The sequence below is a fragment of the Tamandua tetradactyla genome, chromosome 15, assembly GCF_023851605.1.
Source record: "Tamandua tetradactyla isolate mTamTet1 chromosome 15, mTamTet1.pri, whole genome shotgun sequence".
NCBI classification, from domain to species: domain Eukaryota; kingdom Metazoa; phylum Chordata; class Mammalia; order Pilosa; family Myrmecophagidae; genus Tamandua; species Tamandua tetradactyla.
Window position 1 is genome coordinate 50374583 of NC_135341.1, and position 19317 is coordinate 50393899.

At 39.2% G+C, this 19317-nt stretch overlaps 1 pseudogene; it reads right to left on the reverse strand.

Moving 5' to 3' along the window:
- Positions 1–10419: 10419 nt before the first annotated feature.
- On the reverse strand, positions 10420–10773 carry LOC143657978 (COX assembly mitochondrial protein 2 homolog; annotated as a pseudogene).
- Between the last annotated feature and the right edge of the window lie 8544 nt (positions 10774–19317).

The following is a 19317-nucleotide window of genomic DNA, read 5'->3' on the forward strand; positions in this document are numbered from 1 at the left end:
TTTATTTATTGCCTAACTGCTCTGGCAAGAACTTCTAGTACCATACTGAATAATAGTAGTGACAATGGGCATCCTTGTCTTGTTCCCGATATTAAAGGGAAAGATTTTGGTCTTTCACCAGTAAGTAGGATGTTAGCCTAGGACTTTTCACATATATTCTTTATCTGTTGAGGAATTTTCCTTCTATTCCTAATGTTCTAAGTGTTTTTATCAAGAAGGGATGCTGAATTTTGTCAAATGCCTTTTTTGCATCAATTGAAAATAGCATGTGTTTTTTTTTCCTTCTGTCTGTTAATGTGGTGTATTACATTAATTGATTTTCTAAGGTTGAACCAATTTTGCTTACCAGGGACAAATCCAACTTGATTGTGGCGTATAATTATTTCAATGTGCTGTTAGATTTGTTTTGCTAGTATTTTATTGAGGATTTTTGCATCTATGTTCATAAGAGTTATTGGTCTGTGATTTTCTCATGGTATCTTTATCTGTCTTTGGCATGAGGGTGATGTTGACCTCATAGGATGAATTAGGAAGTATTCCTTCCTATTCAGTTTTGTCGAAGAGTATGAGGATACTTACTTAAGTCTTTTTGGAATGTTTTTTAGAATTCTCCTGTGAAATCAACTGGTCCTGGGCTTTTCTTTGTTGGGAGATTTTTGATTACTGTTTCAATCTCTTTACTAGTAATTGGTTAACAGAAATCTTCTATTTCTTCTTGAGTTAATTAAAATAGTTTGTGTGTTTTTAAGAATTTGTCCCATTTCATCTAGGTTATCTCCTTGTTCATAGTATCATTTAGGTTATCTACCTAATATTATTTTCTTATAGTTCTTTTTATTTCAGTGGGTTAGTAGTAATGTCCCCCTTTTCATTTCTGATTTTAGTTATTTATACTCTCTCTCTTTTTTTCTTGACAGTCTAGATGAAAGTTTGTCAATTGTGTTGATCTTTTCAAAGGACCAACTTTTGGTTTTGTTGATTCTCTCTCTATTTTTTTCTTTGTTTTTTATTTTCTATTTCATGCATCTCTGTTCTAATCTTTGTTATTTCCTTCCTTCTGCTTACTTTGGGTTAGTTTGCTTTTCTTTTTCTAGTTCTTCGGTTTTGAGGTTAAGTGATTTGAAATCTTTCTTCCTTTTTTGAGGGGGAGTGTCACTTTTTGTGTATTTATTATACTTCACAATTTAAAAAGAAAAAATAAGGCATCAGTGACTAAGAGAGATAAAAAAAGAGTCAAGAGGGCATCCTGGATCTTCTTTTTAATGTAAGCATTTATAGCTAAAAATTTCCATCTAGCCCTGCCTTCTCTGCATCCTATAAGTTTTGGTACGTTGTATTTTCATTTTCATTCACTTCAAGATATTTCCTAATTTAGTTTCTGATTTCCTCTTTAACCTATTTGTTGTTTTAAAATATGTTGTTTAATTTCCACATTTTTTGAAATTGAATATTCTCTTTCTCCTGGTATTGATTTCTATATTCATTCCTTTGCAGTCAGAGAATATACATTGTATGATTTTAATATTTTTTAATTTTTTGAGTCTTGTTTTGTGACCCAAATTATAGTCTGTCCTGGAGAGTAATCCATGTGCACTTGGGAAGAATGTATATTCTGTTTTGTTGAGTGAGGTGTTCTATATACATCTGTTAGGTCTAGTTGTTTAGAGTATATCATTCATGCCTGGCACCTCATTATTGATCTTCTGACGAGATGTTCCCATTATTGAAATTGATGAATTAAAATCTACTATCAATTTAGAATCATCATCAGTTTCTCCCTTCATATGTTTTGGAGCTCTGCTTTTAGGTGCATATATATTTATAATCTTCCTGTTGAATTGTCCCCTTTATCAGTATCTATGGGCCATCTTTGTTCCCTGTAACTGTCTTTGATTTAAAGTATGTATATATGTATTCAACTTTTTTTATTGTATAATTTAACATGTGTACAAAGCAAAGAAAGAAAAAAGCAGTAGTTTTCAAAGCACTCTTCAACAAGTAGTTATAGAACAGATCCCAAGTAAAAGGTGGTTTTCTCAATGTTCCCCAAGTTTGCAAACTCCACGTCAGGTGGGACTGACTGCCACTTTCTAAAGCCCTGAGGATAAATGGCTCTCAGACTTTGAAATCCAACAGAGTTTGCCCTACAGGTTTTAGGAACTGTATGGGTCTAGTGACCTCTATTTACCTTTTGATTTCTCCCAGTGGCAATGGAAACATGCATCCTATGATTGTCCCTCCTTTGCATTTGGCAGCAGATAACGTGTTCTAAGTTTCCTAGGTCCAGAGCCAGAAGAAAGTCTTTTTGCCTTAAACAGACCATGCCTGTAACAGACTTGGATGAGATTTTGTACTGGCTTTAACTTTGTATTGTATTTGTATTATTACTGAAATGTTTTAAGGCTTTGTGATATTGTCATGGAGTGAATACATTTTGTATATGGAAATAAACATATCTTCTTGGGGGGCCCAGCAGGTGGAAATGCAGCCCTTCAATTAACTGTCCCCCACAGCCATCAGGAAGCACAGAATCTTTAAGTCTCCAAGGCCACTGCCCTTGTCCAGTCAGGTTGCCTCTGGGGTGGGTTGAAACAATGGCCCCTCAAAACTGAACCTGTAGAGATCCAAATTCACTATCAAAGGCCATAATCAGTGAATAGCCATGCCCGCCTTCGGTCTTGGGAAAATGGATTTTTATGTCCCTTTCTGTCACTAGCGAGTTAGTCATGGACTGGATCCTGTGGAGGCCTGCCATAAGAGTTGAGGAGGAATGTCAGTAGCTGCCACTCAGAGAGAGCAATTTACTATTCTTTACTGTAAGTTATTAATCTCTTCCTCCTACTCTTCCCTGCATGCTGTACAGTGTTCTTCTGGCCTCCGGAGTTTCAAAATGGTTGTTACAGATGGTTCCTGCCTGTTTTCATAATTATTTTGATAGGAGGATTGAGTTTTGGACCTCTTTACTCTACCCTCTCCCCACAGTCCTTTCCCTTTCTCTCTCTAGAGGCTTCTGTCTAAGCCTCCATTGACCCTCCTGTAATCTGATCATCATTGGGGTGATCCTCCCATCAGGTATGTTTATAATGTCACAAGCATTAGCAGCTCCCAATTCAATAAACCAAGCCTACAATCTTAGGGCTTGCCCTTATGAAACTTATTCTTGCAAATGAGAAGCTAAGCTTACTTAAGATTATGCTTGAGTCATTCCCAAAGAACCTCTTTTGTTGCTGAGATATGGCCTCTTTCTTTAGTCTGCAAATAAACTCATGACCCTCACCACTGTGTGGGACATGTCTCCCAGGACTGTAGATCTTCCTGGCAGTGTGGGACATGACTCCCAGGGATGAGCTTGGTCCTGGCAACATGGGATTGAGAACGCCTTCTTAACCCAAAAGGGGGGAAAATGAAACAAAATAAAGTGTTAATGGCTAAGAGATTTCAAATAGAGTTGAGAAGTGATTCAGGAGGTTATTCTTATGCATTATATAGATATTCCTTTTTAGTTTCTCATGTATCAGAATAGCTAGAAGGATGAAGCTAGTGACACCATTTGAATTATTGAAATGTTCAATTTGAATATTTACTTATATTCAACTCTGAACAGTTTTGAGGATCTACTCTGGTAAACACATTCCCTAATCTTGAGAAACTTACAGTTTGAGAAGGAAAGAAAAGGGAATACAGCCAGTTTTTGTTAGGGAAATCAGGGACAGTACCACAAAGGAACTGATATTGTTGGAAAGGAGTTTGCCAGAGAGAAGGTGCAGAAAGGACCAAAGGTAAAAATAATAAAATAAAATAAACGTAATCAGTAAAACATTTAGGATTGTTTAAACACTTATCAAGACATTAAAAAATAATACCTGGCCTCCATTTCTAGGTGTTTACATTATACCAGTTTCCATATATTTTAGAAATTTTTACATATAGTCTTTATCCTGTTAAGTAAATAAGATTCATGTAAAAATAGTGCAATCAAAACAAGCTTGCTTATGATTAAGAATACATCATGTTGCAAGTGTTCTAAAAAATGATAATGGTGATGAACATACAACTGTGTGATGATATTGGGAGCCATTGATTGTACACCATGTCTGGAATGTATGTGTATGAAGATTTCCCAATAAAAATATTTAAAAAAAAAAGAATAGCTAGGAGAAAGTACCTGAAACTGTTGAACTGTAATCCAGTAGCCTTGATTCTTGATGAAGATTGTAAAACTGTATAGCTTTTATGGCATGACTGTATGATTGTGAAAACCTTGTGACTGACACTTCCTTTATCCATTATATGGGTAGATGAATAAGAAAATAAAGACAATAAAATAAATAAATAATAGGAGAGGGTAAGGGGTATGGGCATTTTGGTTGTTCTTTTTTATTTTTATTTTTGTTTTTGTTTTTTGTAGTAATGAAAATGTCAAAGTTGATTGTGGTGATGAATGCACAACTATATGATGATACTGTGAGCCACTGGTTGTATACTTTGGATGATTATGTGGTATGTGAATATATCTCAATAAAATTGCATTTAAAAAGGTGCACATACTAACTCAATACTAGTCAGAATGTTTTCATCCCATGGTATAGAATTCCAAACTTGAGTGGCTCAAACACTGAGAAAATTTATTATCCTGCATGTGGAAGTCCAGGAACAGTTCCAGGGTGGATACTTCAGTGGCTCAATGACAACCTCAAGGGCCAAATTCTTTCCATCTTGCTGCTCTGTTGTCCTGATGAGCAGCCTTCATTTTTGGTCTAGCCTTCACCAGTAATGTCTCATGGTGTCTGCCCCAGTGCCAGCCTGCATAGATGTATACAGTCATGTCCAGGAGAAGAAAAGACTTTCTTTTCCTACGTGTCTTTTACCAAGAGCAAGAATATCTTTCCCAGAAGCCCCTTGCAGATGTCCCCTCAGTATCACTACCCAGAACTGAATCATATGGCCACAGCTCTACCAATCCCTGCCAATGGGAATGGAAAAACCATGATTGCCTTTGAACAACTGGGACTTGTCCCTTGGGCTGTGGCCAGGCTGCCCTGAAACATGTGGCTGAGCAGAGAAGGGTGGATACCTAAATAAAATATAGCATTTGTGTGTGTAAGCATGGGGGAGCTGGATAAAATGGATGTTGGCGAGACAACCACATTATTGTTTACAGCTTTCTTTAGTTTAGCTTTTCTCATAATATGTTATATTGAACCACCTGGTTTAAATCATTTAGAGGGTTTGTTAAAATGTAGATTTTTAGGCCTAAATTTTATCTGACACATGGAGCTTAACAGATACTGATGGAAGGAAGGGAGAGAGGGAAAGAGGGAGGAAAATCTCCTTCCCAGACCTACTGATTTAGAATCACCTTGGATGGTTTTTCTGCTCACAGTTGCTGGAGAACCACAGATTTAAGCTGAAACCTTAATGAATGATTTGTCTTCAGTCCCTTCATTACCAATCTCCTGGCAGAAGGGGTTCAGTATGTGACCATGTTGTCATATGTATGCCTTTTTTGTGCTAACATTCTGTCATGTTAACACAAGACTGACTATCCATTGTATTTAACATACATTATTTATATGGCTTTCAGCTTCACTTGTTGAATCCACTATTTCTGTTACAGCACCTCATGAAAAATAAATGAGTGTGATAATGGCTTCCACTTTAGAACTCATCATATATTGAAAAACATCTAAGAAGATATACATGTGAAGCCTGTGGAAAGCAACATCTGGGACCACTTTTAATGCAATAAAAGCTCTCAGGGGCGATTTTGGCAGCTGGAAAGCAGCTGCCACCAACAGTAAAAGCTAACTGTTTGTCTTCTGGATTCCAACTGGAGTCTGACATAATGTTCACCCTCCATTCAACTAACATCAATCACCAGGGACAAGAAAGCCTAGACAGTGATATGCTATGTCAGAAGAGGGACTGGTTACTGGAAAAACCAGTGATGAGTTTCATTTTATTGATTGTGAGTAATTTGACTATTTTGCCAACTGCCTGCTTAACTCCTTCACTGGATGGCTAATAAACATTTCAAACTTAATGTTTCCAAAGCAAAATTCTTGATCATATTATCAGAGTTTTTTTCCTGATTTCGTTTTTCTCCTTTCCCTGTCCTGCTGCCTCTACTTTTCTGCTTCCAGGATCACCTCCCTAATACTGCCCCTAAGTCCTTGCTGTCAGGCTCTGCTTTTGAGGAAGCTCCAACTAAGACAGAAGACATAAGGAGGCAAATATTTTTTAAAATCTCACTAGAACACCATTTCAAAGAAATTGTGAGTATAATTCGCAAACAGCACAATGACACATACTTTGAAAAAACAGTCATGGTTAAGGATGAGTGAGAAACTGGTAATGATATTACCAGTGAGGGTGAGAAAGGGGCGTCTTCCCACTACCCTTCTGTAACTTGAATACTTTGGCCTAGATAAAAAATAAGTAGTATTTTAAAATGTAGTCAGACATAGTGACTCTGAAGTCAAGAGCCCAGGTTGAACCATCCCAGTATGGAATTCACTGCCATACTTATGGTCTGTGGAATAACTGATATTTTGGGAATTACATTCAAAACCTTGTTGAAATCTCAGCTTGGTGGCTTGTCATAATCACAGTTCATTTAGGTTGCTTTGCAAAAAGAGCGCAATCACATAAAATATATTTAACTTCATCAGAAGAGTAACAAATTAGTGAGAATTTGCCATATGTAAATCTCCAGAGTTTACTAAGGGGGAAAAAAGTCTACGTCATGGTTTAGAGGTGATGAATGCCATAAATTTCTACTGTGGTTTTCACTGCCTTCAGGGTTTTTGGGTTTTGGGTCTGGGAGCTACTGAGAGTGTGGGAGGAAAAGAATTACCTTGGAATAATGTGATGATTCTCTACTCCAGATTATATGCTGCAGGTCTCTGTGCCCCAGTGGTTGTGTGGGGTTGTTAAGTGGTACCTGGTCTTTCCTTGCCATGTGCTGCCACCTTTCATGGCTGTTTCCTGTGTCAGGACCCTTTACTTCCATCACCTTTTGGAGGAAAGGGTTTGTCAATTCTGGACAAGGTTAGCAGAGAGAAATAGGCTTTCAAGCCTTTCACAGTGATGGCTCCTTCTGCTGATGGAGGCCTGGGGAGAGAAGGTCATGCCCAACACTTCAGAGTCAGAGAAGAGAGGAGATCCTCTGCCCCAGGGTGCATTAGATGTGTGAGCCCTAGGGCTGATGGGTGCAGGAGGGAGAAAACATGTTGTCCATCTTCTCAGAGCCCGATGCTGAAAAAAAAAAGCAATATTGCAGTTGGATACATGGAGGATATTATCCTCAAGGTTGGATGAGGACAATAGTCCGTTATGGTTTGTATAGCCCTCTACAAAGTAGAAAGTTCAAGCCAATCATACACCACTCTCTAACTCATTGGTTGAATTAAATTATTCTCTGTCATGTCCTTATCCCCTCCCAAGCCACCAGAAGGGTCAGATTACTGGACTGATATTCTTGAGTTTTCAGTACAGGTTCCCTAAAATTATCTGCTTAACTACCAGGGTTCCAGGCTTCTTGCTGAGCTCAGACTCTTGTTTCTGTTAAACCTTGGTTAACCTTCTGGAGCTCTGGCCTCAGGCCTGCTCCTGACCATTTTTTTAGTCAAAGTTCCCTCTGTCGTGCTGAAATGGGTGTAGTAACAGAACAGAAATGGGCAGGGACAGTGAGCCAGATCTCAGATGAGTCAAATATTAAACCTTAACCAGCTATCAGGTGTCAAGAATAAAAAAGGAAGTTGAAAGTCACCGAAGAGATACATTCATGATATCTGCAGATAATGAAGCAGAGAGTGCTGGATTACAGCACGGAGTCTGGATTCAAGGAGAACTCAGTTAGCTAGAATGTGAACCCAAGACAGTAGCATGAAATTTTAAAGAAATAGAAGTGCTTTTGCTTTTGGTATCAATGTGCCATAGCACTGATGGAAAAAATTTGGCTTGGGAGCAGTTTTGTGTGAAAACATCTTGGGGTTCAGTTTAACACAACCTCAGCGTAAACCTAGACTAATAATCCTGGGCTATGCTAAAAGGAGAACGGGATTTAATGGTCCCCTTGAATTCTACACAAATCAGACCTCATCTGGGATATTTGGTTCTGGTCAGGGCATAACCACTGGGATGGGATATTAATAGAAGGTATTGGAAGAAGGATGTGCTGCCCAGATCCCCTTTCCTGGGCACCCGTCTCCCATCTGCTGTTAATATTGGCTCTTGAGAATTGCTGTAGCCCAAATGGGAACCACTTTCCTGAGGGTGTTTATCCCCTAATTTCCCTCACCCTGAGGGTAACCCAGAGCCAAAGACTGAGTGGCCTGCAGTACAAAAGACTGAACCTTGGCCTCAAGATAGGAGAACTCTGTGGTCCCGTTCAGGCTTCAGAGCTCCTCATGGGAGTTAGCCTCCAAATGACACTATATCCTTGTTTAGCTCCTTCCCCTGCCCCATTATGCTTTCCTCACTTATGTACAGATTTCTCGAATAAATCACTTGCACCAGAATCCCTGTCTTACAGTCTGCTTTTAGGGCCCTTGACCGGAGAAAGAAGTACAGAATGATAAGGGCTCTGAAAATCCGATCAGTTAAGGAGAGATGGAGTTGAAGTTTTTAGTCTAGGAAAAGAAAAAGATTTGGGGAAAAGGATAAGCGACTGTCTTCAAATTCTTTAAAAATTAGAAAGTAGGACAGATGAATAGAAATTAGACAAGGCAGATGTTGGCTCAGTATAAGAAAAAAAATTTCTAATCATCAAATCTTTATAAAATAGGTATAGCCTGTCTTGTAGCGTAATCAGCCTCTTGCCATTGGAAGTGTTCTCCCACAATCCAGAATGTAGGAAGAGCTCCTGCATTGCCTGTTCATTTGCTGGGCTCAAAATGACGCTGTAATTGTTGTTATGCAAACTGACCACACGATGGCAGCAGCAGAGACTTTCCCAGCATGTGCTTGAATAGAAAATTCTAGTTTCCACATTTTTAATTCAGATCTTCAGACTTTATAGGAGGCATTGTAGCCACCACTATAAACCCTTAGAGATTTATGACACACAAAGCTTGAGAAATGAAAACATTTCCCCTGTTTTTTTCACTGTTGAAAAAAAAAAAGGAATCTCTTACAGGTAGAAGTAAATTCTCATCATTGAGGTGACACTGCCTCAGGGTAAACATAATTCCTATATTCTGATCCAAGTGTCACTTCCATGTGGTTACAGAGGTTTCTAAGTCAAGTAATCATATATTGTCCAAGGGAGGGAGCCTGTGTCTAGGATAATTTCAACAATGAGGCTGAATGTTAGGCCTCAGCATGTGCTGGCCTATGGTTCTCATGGAAAAAATTCTCCGCCCTCCTAGGCCTCTTTCTGCATTGACTTCAAAATCTATAAACAGAAGACCCTGCCCTGGGAACCTAATTAAAAACTGTACTGGAGAATCTAAATATACCTGTGATTCAATGAAGCAGATTATATCAGTGAGAAGGGGTTTGAGGATTTTCCACAGAGAGAACAGCTGAACTAGAAAGTTGACCCCACCAGGCCTCCCCAACCTGCCATTCTTGATCCCCGTCTGTAGTGACCAATCTCTAAGATAACCCTCCAATGAGCCTTTCCTGTTGGTATCTATGCCCTTGTGTTTGCCCCATCCACACTGAATCACAGCTGGTCTGTGGGACCTATAGAATATTGCAGAAGGGATAGTGTATAACTTCCAAAACTAGGCCATAAAAGACATTTTCAGCCTCTGCCGTGTTCCCTCTTGCACTGTCCACACTGGAGAAAGTCAGCTGTCTTACTGTGAGCTCACTCCAGCAGCCCTATGGGGAGGTTCATATGGTGAAGAACTAAGACCTCCTGATGAGAGTCAATATCTGTTTGTCAGGCAAGTGGTGGCCCATCTTGGAAGTCAAGCCTTCAGATGACTGCAGCCTCAGTCAACATCTTGACTGTAACCTCCTGAGAGACGCCAGGCCAGAACTACCCACATAAGCTCCTCCTGAATTCCTAACTTGCAGAAGCTGTGAGATAATAGCTATGGTTGTTTTGAGGTAGTATGTTACACTGCAATAAATAACTAAATTGATACACGAAATGCCAGCCCTTCTGGCCATGTAAATTACTTAGAGGTGAAATGGCTACAAACAAAGGGAAGAAATGTGTTAAGAATCAGTTCTGTTAGTAGGAGAGAGAGATCCTCTCTCTCCTACTAACAGTAGTAGCCCTACTACTACTAAGGGCTCCACCCAACAAATATTCAGATTCCAGGATCCCCTTATTATTCCATGGTTCAAAACTGGGTCACATTTTCTAATCAAAGAACCATGAAGACCTTGTAGCATTCTTTCATTTATCAACCAAGAGTCGTTAAGTCTTCTCTCAGTTAAGACATCTAGTGAAAATGTAATTTACTTTTCAGATTTGTCTGGAAGATTAAAAAGTCTCTTTCACATCACATTGCCATGCTCCCTACTCTTGGTTCTCTGTGCCACATACAAACCAATGGCAAAATTATTGAACTCATTCTTTATTTTTTTGGCATGGGCAGGCACCAGGAATCGAACCCGGGTCTCTGGCATGTCAGGCGAGAACTCTGCCTGCTGAGCCACTGTGGCCTACCCTGAACGCATTCTTTAAGCATTTTCTTTTCTCATGGTCAAGATCATTGCAAGACCAAGAACTTTTCAGAAAACTCTGATTTTTGTGACATTCCTTTAGCAAGTTAATCAAATATGTAAGTATGGAGATAAGTTGGGATGCATCTGTACAAGAAGGTGATGAGTCATAGCAGAGCAACCCAACTCATGGCAACATCGGGAGGTCTGAAGCTCTGTTCACTCATGAAGATTCAGACCCCAAGGCCAGCTGTCCGGGTGACACAGAGCCAGTCCTGTTTTGTGTGGGGAGAAGATTCCAGCGCCCTCCCATTCCCAGCTTTTAATGTGCTCTGTTCAGTTCTCTGTTGGCTTACTCTAGTTCCGCCTGCAGCTCTCACTGACTATGGCACAGTACAGTCTCCAACAACATCATGGGGACTCTCTGCTCTGGGAGAAAGTTCACAACTTCGAGGCTGGTGGTTAAGGACAGTTCTTTCCACTTTGGTCACATCCTGTATCTCCCATATGATTTCTCACACTTCCTTCTTTGGGCCTCCCTTTGATCCAGGCTAAGCAGAGCTCTTGAGAAGCCTTGCTGAGATGTTCTGCTCACCTGGAATAAGCTTCACATTAGCTATTCAACATGTCAGTTCATATCCCACATTTTCCAGGAACCATTTTGTACCAGATAGGGCTCTCAGGTTGCCAACATCAGACATGATCCCTTTAGCCAAAAAAGACCTTATTGGAATGATGTGAAGAAGCTTGCAGAATTGATGAAATCTAAACTGGCAGCCTCAAGAAGAAGAATCAGCAGACATGAAGAGTCCAAGTAACAGAAGCTAATAGGTGGTCCATCCCAATCATGGAACATCCATTGGACTAGATTTTCTATTTGCTATGCTCAAATTCAAATTCCTGAAAGAGGAATATAAATGGCCTAGCTTGGGTTACTCAGCCACATATAACCCTTGGCTCATTCCACCAAAACTGCACGCAATGGGTTAGGAACAGTTTCTGGTGCTGCCACCAGAAGAAGCAGAGAAGGAGGTAGAGCAGGCCAAACACTAGATCTACGAACTCCTCTCCTTTCTCTTATCCCTTAGACCCATGTTGCTATTTTCCTTCATCATGGCCTCTCATCTGCTTTGTCTTGGGTTGTTATTTAAATCATGTGCAGCAAAATCACTGTTATAGCCACTACTACTGTTATTTCAGAAGCACATACATTACCTTCCCCCAAAGCATGTAAACTCCTTGAAGTCAAGAGCTGAGGTTTCTAATTCTATAGGTTTGCTCAGAGTCCCCAGTACACCGTAGACCCAGTAATGGGTCTTAATGACGGGTTGAGTGACACGCTGAGTATAGGATGGAGGAATTAGACACCAAGAAGGTGAGGGGCTCTAGGAACTAGGAAGTTTCCCTGAGAAACCCTTAACCCCAGAATGTCTTATTCCCAGGTGAAAACTCGGGGAGCATTAGATCAATGAAACACAGCTCAAGACTTGCTCTACAAGGTCGGGCTCATCTAGACTGTTCCCATGACCATATGTGCTTCTGAAAACTTTCCATGCCACTGAATGTCCTTTGTGCATTTTTTTTTTAAACTCTTAACTTTTTTGTTAGTTCATTTTTGCATGGACAGGCACCAGGAAATGAACCCATGTCTCCAGTACGGCACATGAGAATTCTGTCACTGAGCCACCATTGCACTGCCCCCTCTTAGCTTTTTATTGAAAGTCCTTATGAGGGGAAGTCAAATGGGACAACATTTAGTATGGGTTTAGAGAAATATATTTACATGTTTCTCATTGTAATTAATTATTTGCTGTGTGTAATTAAGTTATCACTGACCATCCCAGTTCAGAGATGGTTTCCTGATGCCTCCAGCCCCACCCCAACCCCTCCTGCTAATTCCACACCCTTTCCCTCCTCTCCCACTACTGACTTACTGGGCATGATAACATGCTGAGGTAAGGCCAGAGGATGTAGTGTGATGTGAAAGGTTCTGAGGCATCCAAAGTATGTAAGATTAAAATGACATAATCTGAAAAAGCTCATATATGAAATTAAAACTTGATCAAACTTTTACCGGATTTGACAACAACCTTAAATATGAAATCGCTGTAACAAGTCATGATGCTGAAAAAGCTTTTCTAAACCATTAAAAAAATAAGCAAAATTTGATAATCCATACTAGAGGAAAGACTGATTTATCTTTTCATATGCAAAATGACATGAAAAATTGATGTTTTATGAAGAGGCTATCCAAGAATGTGCAAACAAAAATATAGGAAAAATGTGTTTGACTGTTAATAAATAAAGATATTATATACATTTCTACATTTTGTGATGTTCAAAATGTATTTCTTGTGAATTTTGTCTCATTTTAAGATTTTTTTTTTTTTTTGCATGGGCAGCCACTGGGAAATGAAGAAATATTTTTAACTTAAAAAAATTTCCTTATGAAAAACACTGACATTCCCCCTGTTGACCCACAGTTTTAGAAAGAGTCCTGGGCAGGGATTCAGGTCATGTAGCATCTGGAGCCAACCCTGCCTCTAACTGCTTAGCTGGTCATACATTCATTCAACAAATATGTATTGAGAACTTACTATGTGCCAGGTACTGTTCAAGGCGTTGCTAGGAAATAAATGAAACCAAGCCCCTGCCCTACTGAAGCTTATAACCTTTGTAGGATCAAACAGTGAGCAGGATGGAAGGCGGGGAGCAGGTCACCCACCCACTTGGGTCTCCGTTTGTCAAATCTTTCTTGAGAGCTGAGAGGAGGCCCTAATCAGCTCTCACAGCTCTTTCCGAGGTATCATTCTAGAATGGTATGAATGAAGCAGAACGTTTTTCTTTACATCCTTCTGGGCATAGACAGGTATTCAACGTGCCCCAAGGGTTTGTTTGGAAACAACTCAGAATCTGCATAAGGAGAGAGAGACTACATAATAAAAGCTCCAGAAAGTTTTGTTCTCTATTCTAACTCCAGTCCCTAGAACAATGCCTGACACACAGGGAATATCTGTTTTGTGGATGAACCCTGCAGGAAAGGAGGAGAGAACTCAAGAGGTGGCTGGGAGGGAGAAGTTTCTCCCTGGGACTTTAGGTCGTCAAATACAGCCTTTTCTCTCTCTCTTGTTTTGGGAACGCCCCTCCTCCAACACAGTACCTTCCATAACTCTCCTACCCCCTCAGGCATCTGGATCCAAGTGGACTCCAGCCTGATAGTCCAGAAGTGGACTGTGGGACTTCTTCTCACTCCTCATGATGCTGAGAAGAGGCCCTGGCTCATTGTTGCATATGACCAGGGTAAATTCCAGCTTCCTAGGGCTTTCCCTCTCCTGAAGGAAACTTTGCCTCTTTTATTCTTCATGTTTCTTCCTTAGAGAGGAGAATGTGTACTTTCCAGGCATCAAACATAATCTTCTTTAGTGGGTTTAGTTCTGGGGACACAAAGTCAATGCATACAGACAGAGGACGGGCAAGTGATGCCAATTATAACAGGCAATAGGGAGTGGCAGAGACTATGGTAAACAGGAGAGCTGAGCCCTATGTGGCCAGCTTTTTAAAAGTACTGTGTGGGCCAAGCAAATGTCATCTGTGAACCCTCTAACACCAGTGAAGCATCAATTCATGGCAACTATAAGTCATTAGAAACAGGCCAGGAAGATTTGTCAGCTTCTCACTCTTCACTCAGAACTATGTCTCCCTTGAGACTGTGTGATTGTCTGCCTGAATGGAGGGAAGGATCCCACTGGAAAAAAATAATAAATACTAATATTAATGTTAAGTAATTAAAATATTTTCCTGCTATATCTACATTTGTTTCGAGTAGAAACTTGTCTTGGGCTAAACTACACATAATTGCCATAGAGGCACCATTACTGAGGCTCAAACAAAAGCTGCCTTTGACTATTGAGAAGTGAGAGTCTGAGTCAGAAGGATCTACTTTCTGATGAATCCGTGAACAGTTCTGAGTGGAACTAATCAGACTCATGTTGTGTCACTCATTCTTTAAATATTCATATTCAGTGACGAAATCTGAGCACTCTCCTCTGACACCCTGTTCTCTACTGCAGATATATATGCAGTATATATATATATATATATATACATATATATATATATATGCATGTATGTATATATGCAGATACACCACATATGCATGCACATAGAGAAAGAAATCAGAAGTAGAAAATTATGTGCTAGAGAAAAGAAGACTCAGAGAGATGCTAGAGCCTTCTTGGACAGGGCTGGAAACTAAGAGAGATGCAAGAGAATGATGGCCAGTGGAAGGAATTTAGCTCTCCCTGCCTCCAGGAATCAACAAGTTCTCCAGGAAACATAGCCATGATTAACAAATTAGCTCCCCAGCAAGGCAAATTCCCGGAGGAGTAAAGGATGAGAAGTCTTCCCAGCAATACTTCTTATTGATGCCAAGGGAATAAGAAGGATAATCAATTCATTTTTCCCTCATGATTCCAACTTACATTACCTGGCATTGGGTCATATTTCCAAGCCTTGGTAGGTCAGGCCTGGATTGTTAAGCCTGTATTGGTTTCAGGGAAGAGAAATGGACTTTGGCTGACTTAAAGGGAAAATTACTGGAAAGCTCTTAGGGGCTTTTAAGCAAATCAGAAGGAAAGCTGAATAACCACAGTCTCAGCAAGGGAAGGAACACAGGGCCAGGAGTTCATAGTTCTGTGGCCACTGACATGATTCTGTTTCTGTGTGCCCAGGCTCTCCACTTGGGACTTAGCTTGGGTTCCCTAGAAGCAGTGCCTGGGATGGGGATTCTGGTGCAAGTGATTTAGTGGGGGAAGGCTCTCAGGAGACATGTGCAGGGGAGTGAAGGTAGCAAGATGGGGCAGGAGAGAGAGCTAAGTAGTTGTAGCCTCAAACTGATCCTGTGATGGGCTCTGAAGGGTGAATGACATGAGAATTATCCCACCTTGAAACAATGGAACCTGCCTTTTGGACCCCACATCCATCAGTTATTAGCTGTGGGCTGCCTCCAGGGGAAGGGCAGAACTTCTCAAGTACTTTCAGGCAAAGCCGATTCAGGAGAAGGTGACAGCTGAGAGCCCTTAGCAGGCAATAGCCACACAAGGTTGGGGGTGGGGGTGGGGTGTGTGGATCTATATTCACTGATGAGGCATATGAAGGCACCATTCTTAGGCCAGAAGCTTCTAGGAATTTCTGCAAGATTAAAAAGTGATTCTCTCCTTAAACATGTATACACAGATGTTCACTGTGCTATTATTTATAAAGACAAAAATTAGAAATAACCCAAATTCCAAAAATAGAGAACTGTGCAAATAATCATTGTACACACAAAATTTTTTAAAGCTATATTTATTGTCCAAAAAATTTCCTATAAGATTTTGTAGAGTAGGAAGGAAAGATTTCAGAACAGCATATATAGTATAAGCTTAGGCAAGAAAAATTATATGCTTAGATCTAGATGTTTTTACTTGCATGAAAATTTCTGAAATGTCAGTGATAGTCTCTGAGTGGTGGGACTTTGGTGGAGCATTCCTTTTTTTTTTTTTAAAGCAATTTTATTGAGATATATTCACATATTATACAATCCATCCAAAGTTAACAATCAATGACTTTTTTTTTTTTTTTTTTGCATGGACAGGCACCAGGAATCAAACCCTGGTCTCTGGCACATTCTTATGTGCCTGCTGAGCCACCGTGGCCCATGAAATACCTCACCTTTTTCCCTTTTTTTTTGTTTTGTTCAATCAATGACTTTTAGTATAATCAGAGTTGTGCATTCATCACCACAATCAATTTTAGATTTTCATAATTCCAAGAAGAAAAACCCCATATCCCTTAGCAGTCACTGCTCAATTCCACCATCCTTCCCCAGCTCCCAGCTCTACATAACCACTAATCTAAATGTCTCTATAGATGTATTTATAATTACACCTTATATAAATGGAATCACACAATGTAGTACTTTGTGTCTCGTTTCTTTCACTCAACATTATGTTTGTTAGATTAATAATGAAGTTAATTTGCATGGTTGAAAAGCCTTTCATTTTATGACAATAGCACAATTTATTTACCCCTTAAATAATGTAATGGACCTTTGGGTTATTTCCAGTTTGGAGTCATTACAAATTGTACTGCTATGAACATTCTTGTATTTGTCTTTTAATGAACATATGTACACAGTTATATTGGGTATATATCTAGAAGTAAAATTTATGTCGTTGGGTATAAATGCATTCAGCTTTAGGAGGTATTACCAAAGAGTCTTCCAGAATGGCTGTACCATATGATATGGCTTTTAGCAATGCATGAAAGTTCCAGTTGCCCCACATCCTCTTACACTTAAGGTATTGTCTTTTTCATTTTAGCCTTTCTGGTGGATGTGTAATACTATCTTGTAGTATTTTAACTTGCATCTTTCTGATGGTAAATGAAATTGAGCACAATTTCATGTATTTATTGGTCATTTGAATATCCTCTTTTGCAAGGTCTTTATTAAAATCGTTTGCCATTTTTCTCTGCGATTAGTTGTCTTTTTCCTGTTGATTTATCAGATCTCCATATTCTCTATATGAGCCCTTCACCATATATATCTGACAAATAATCTATATACATACACACATACATATATACCTATATATTTCATACATATTTTCTCTGACTCTCTGGTTTGCTTGCTTTTTCATTTTCTTAGAAGCTTCTTTTAAAAAAATGAATACAAACACTTAATTTTAATTTAGTCTAATTTATCATTTTCCCCTTATTGTTCATATTTTCTGAGTCCTGTTTAAGATACATTTGTTTATATCACAGTTATACAGATAGCTTCCTTAAAAAAAAAACTATCATTTTATCTTTCACATCTAGAAATATAATTCATCCAGAATTAATTTTCATGTTAGGGGTTAAGGTTTGCTGTTTGTTGTTCTTTTCCCTTTTATATGGACATCCAACTGACAAGGCACCTTTTGTGGAAAAAAAAACCATCCAATGCCAAATGGACTACTGCTATGCCATTTTTGTTATAATCAGTTGATAAAACTGATTTTATCAAAATTTAAAAAGTCTGCTTCTGGACTCTCTGTTCTCTTCCAATTGTCTATTTGTGAATACCTATGCCAATATTACAATGTCTTAACTGTACTAGGTCTTAGGATGATCAAATCCCACTTTGTTTTTTTGTTAAAAGTCTTGCATCCCAGATGAGCCCTCAGTCCTGGGCAAACTAGACTAGTTGGCCACCCTACTAGGTTGTATGTTAACCTTGATTAACTGACCTCGTTGAATTCATTTATTAACTATAATAGCTTACAGATTCTTTTGAGTATTATATAGCCATATTGTACCATCTGCAAAATAATACCTTTTTCCTTCTTTTACAAACATTATGCCTTTTATTTCTCTTGTCCTGTTGTACTAGCTGAAACTTCTAGTGCACAATGTTGAATAGAAGTTTTGATAGTGACCAAACAATTACCTTTTTCTTTAGTCCTCTAGAAGATTTTATTTTTAACTTAAAGAAATGGTTCTAAGGGTAAGGATTCCATACACTGTAGCCAATGAATAATTTTATGGCAAGTGGATCTACTTGTGTCCCTCTGTTCTAGTTTGCTAGCTGCTGGAATGCAACACAGCAGAGACGGATTGGCTTTTTAAAAAAAATTTATTAATTTAAAAAATTTAACAAACTAAAATATTAATATATAATCAGTAATTCACAGTATCATCACTTAGTTGCATATTCATCATTTCTTAGAACATTTCATCAATTCAGAAAAAGAAATAAAAAGACAACAGAAAAAGAAAACGAAAACAGAAAAAAAAATGATCATACATACCATACCCCTTACCCCTCGCTTTCATTAGCATTTCAAACTAAATTTATTTTAACATTTGTTCCCCCTATTATTTATTTTTATTCCATATGTTCTACTCATCTGTTGACAAGGTAGATAAAAGGAGAATCAGACACAATGTTTTCATAATCACACAGTCACATTGTGAAAGCTATATCATCATTCAATCATCTTGAAGAAACATGGGGAACACAGATCTACATTTTCAGGCAGTTCCCTCCAGCCTTTCCATTACATCTTGAATAACAAGGCGATATCTACTGAATGTGTAAGAATAACCTCCAGGATAACCTCTCAACTCTGGAATCTCTCAGCCATTGCCACTTTGTCTCATTTCACTCTTCCCCCTTTTGGTCAAGAAGGTTTTCTCAATCCCTTGATGCTGAGTCTCAGCCCATTCTAGGATTTCTGTCCCACGTTGCCAGGAAGGTCCACACCCCTGGGAGTCATGTCCCACGTAGACAGGGGGAGGGTGGTGAGATTGCTTGTTGTGTTGGCTGGAGAGACAGGCCACATCTGAGCAACAAAAGAGACTCTCTTGGGGGTGACTCTTAGGCCTAAGTTTTAAGTAGACTTGACCTATCCTTTGTGGAGTTAAGTTTCATATGAACAAACCTCAAGACTGGAGGCTCAGCCTATAGCTTTGGTTGTCCACACTGCTTGTGAGAATATCAAGAATTCAACTTGGGGAAGTTGAATTCTCACCATTCCCCGAAGGGGACTTTGCAAATACTTTCCCACTCAGTGATCGAATCACTCTGGGATTCATCAGGGCAATGGATTGGCTTTTAATAAAAGGGGATTTATTTCATTAGTTCTTCAGAGGAAAGACAGCTAACTT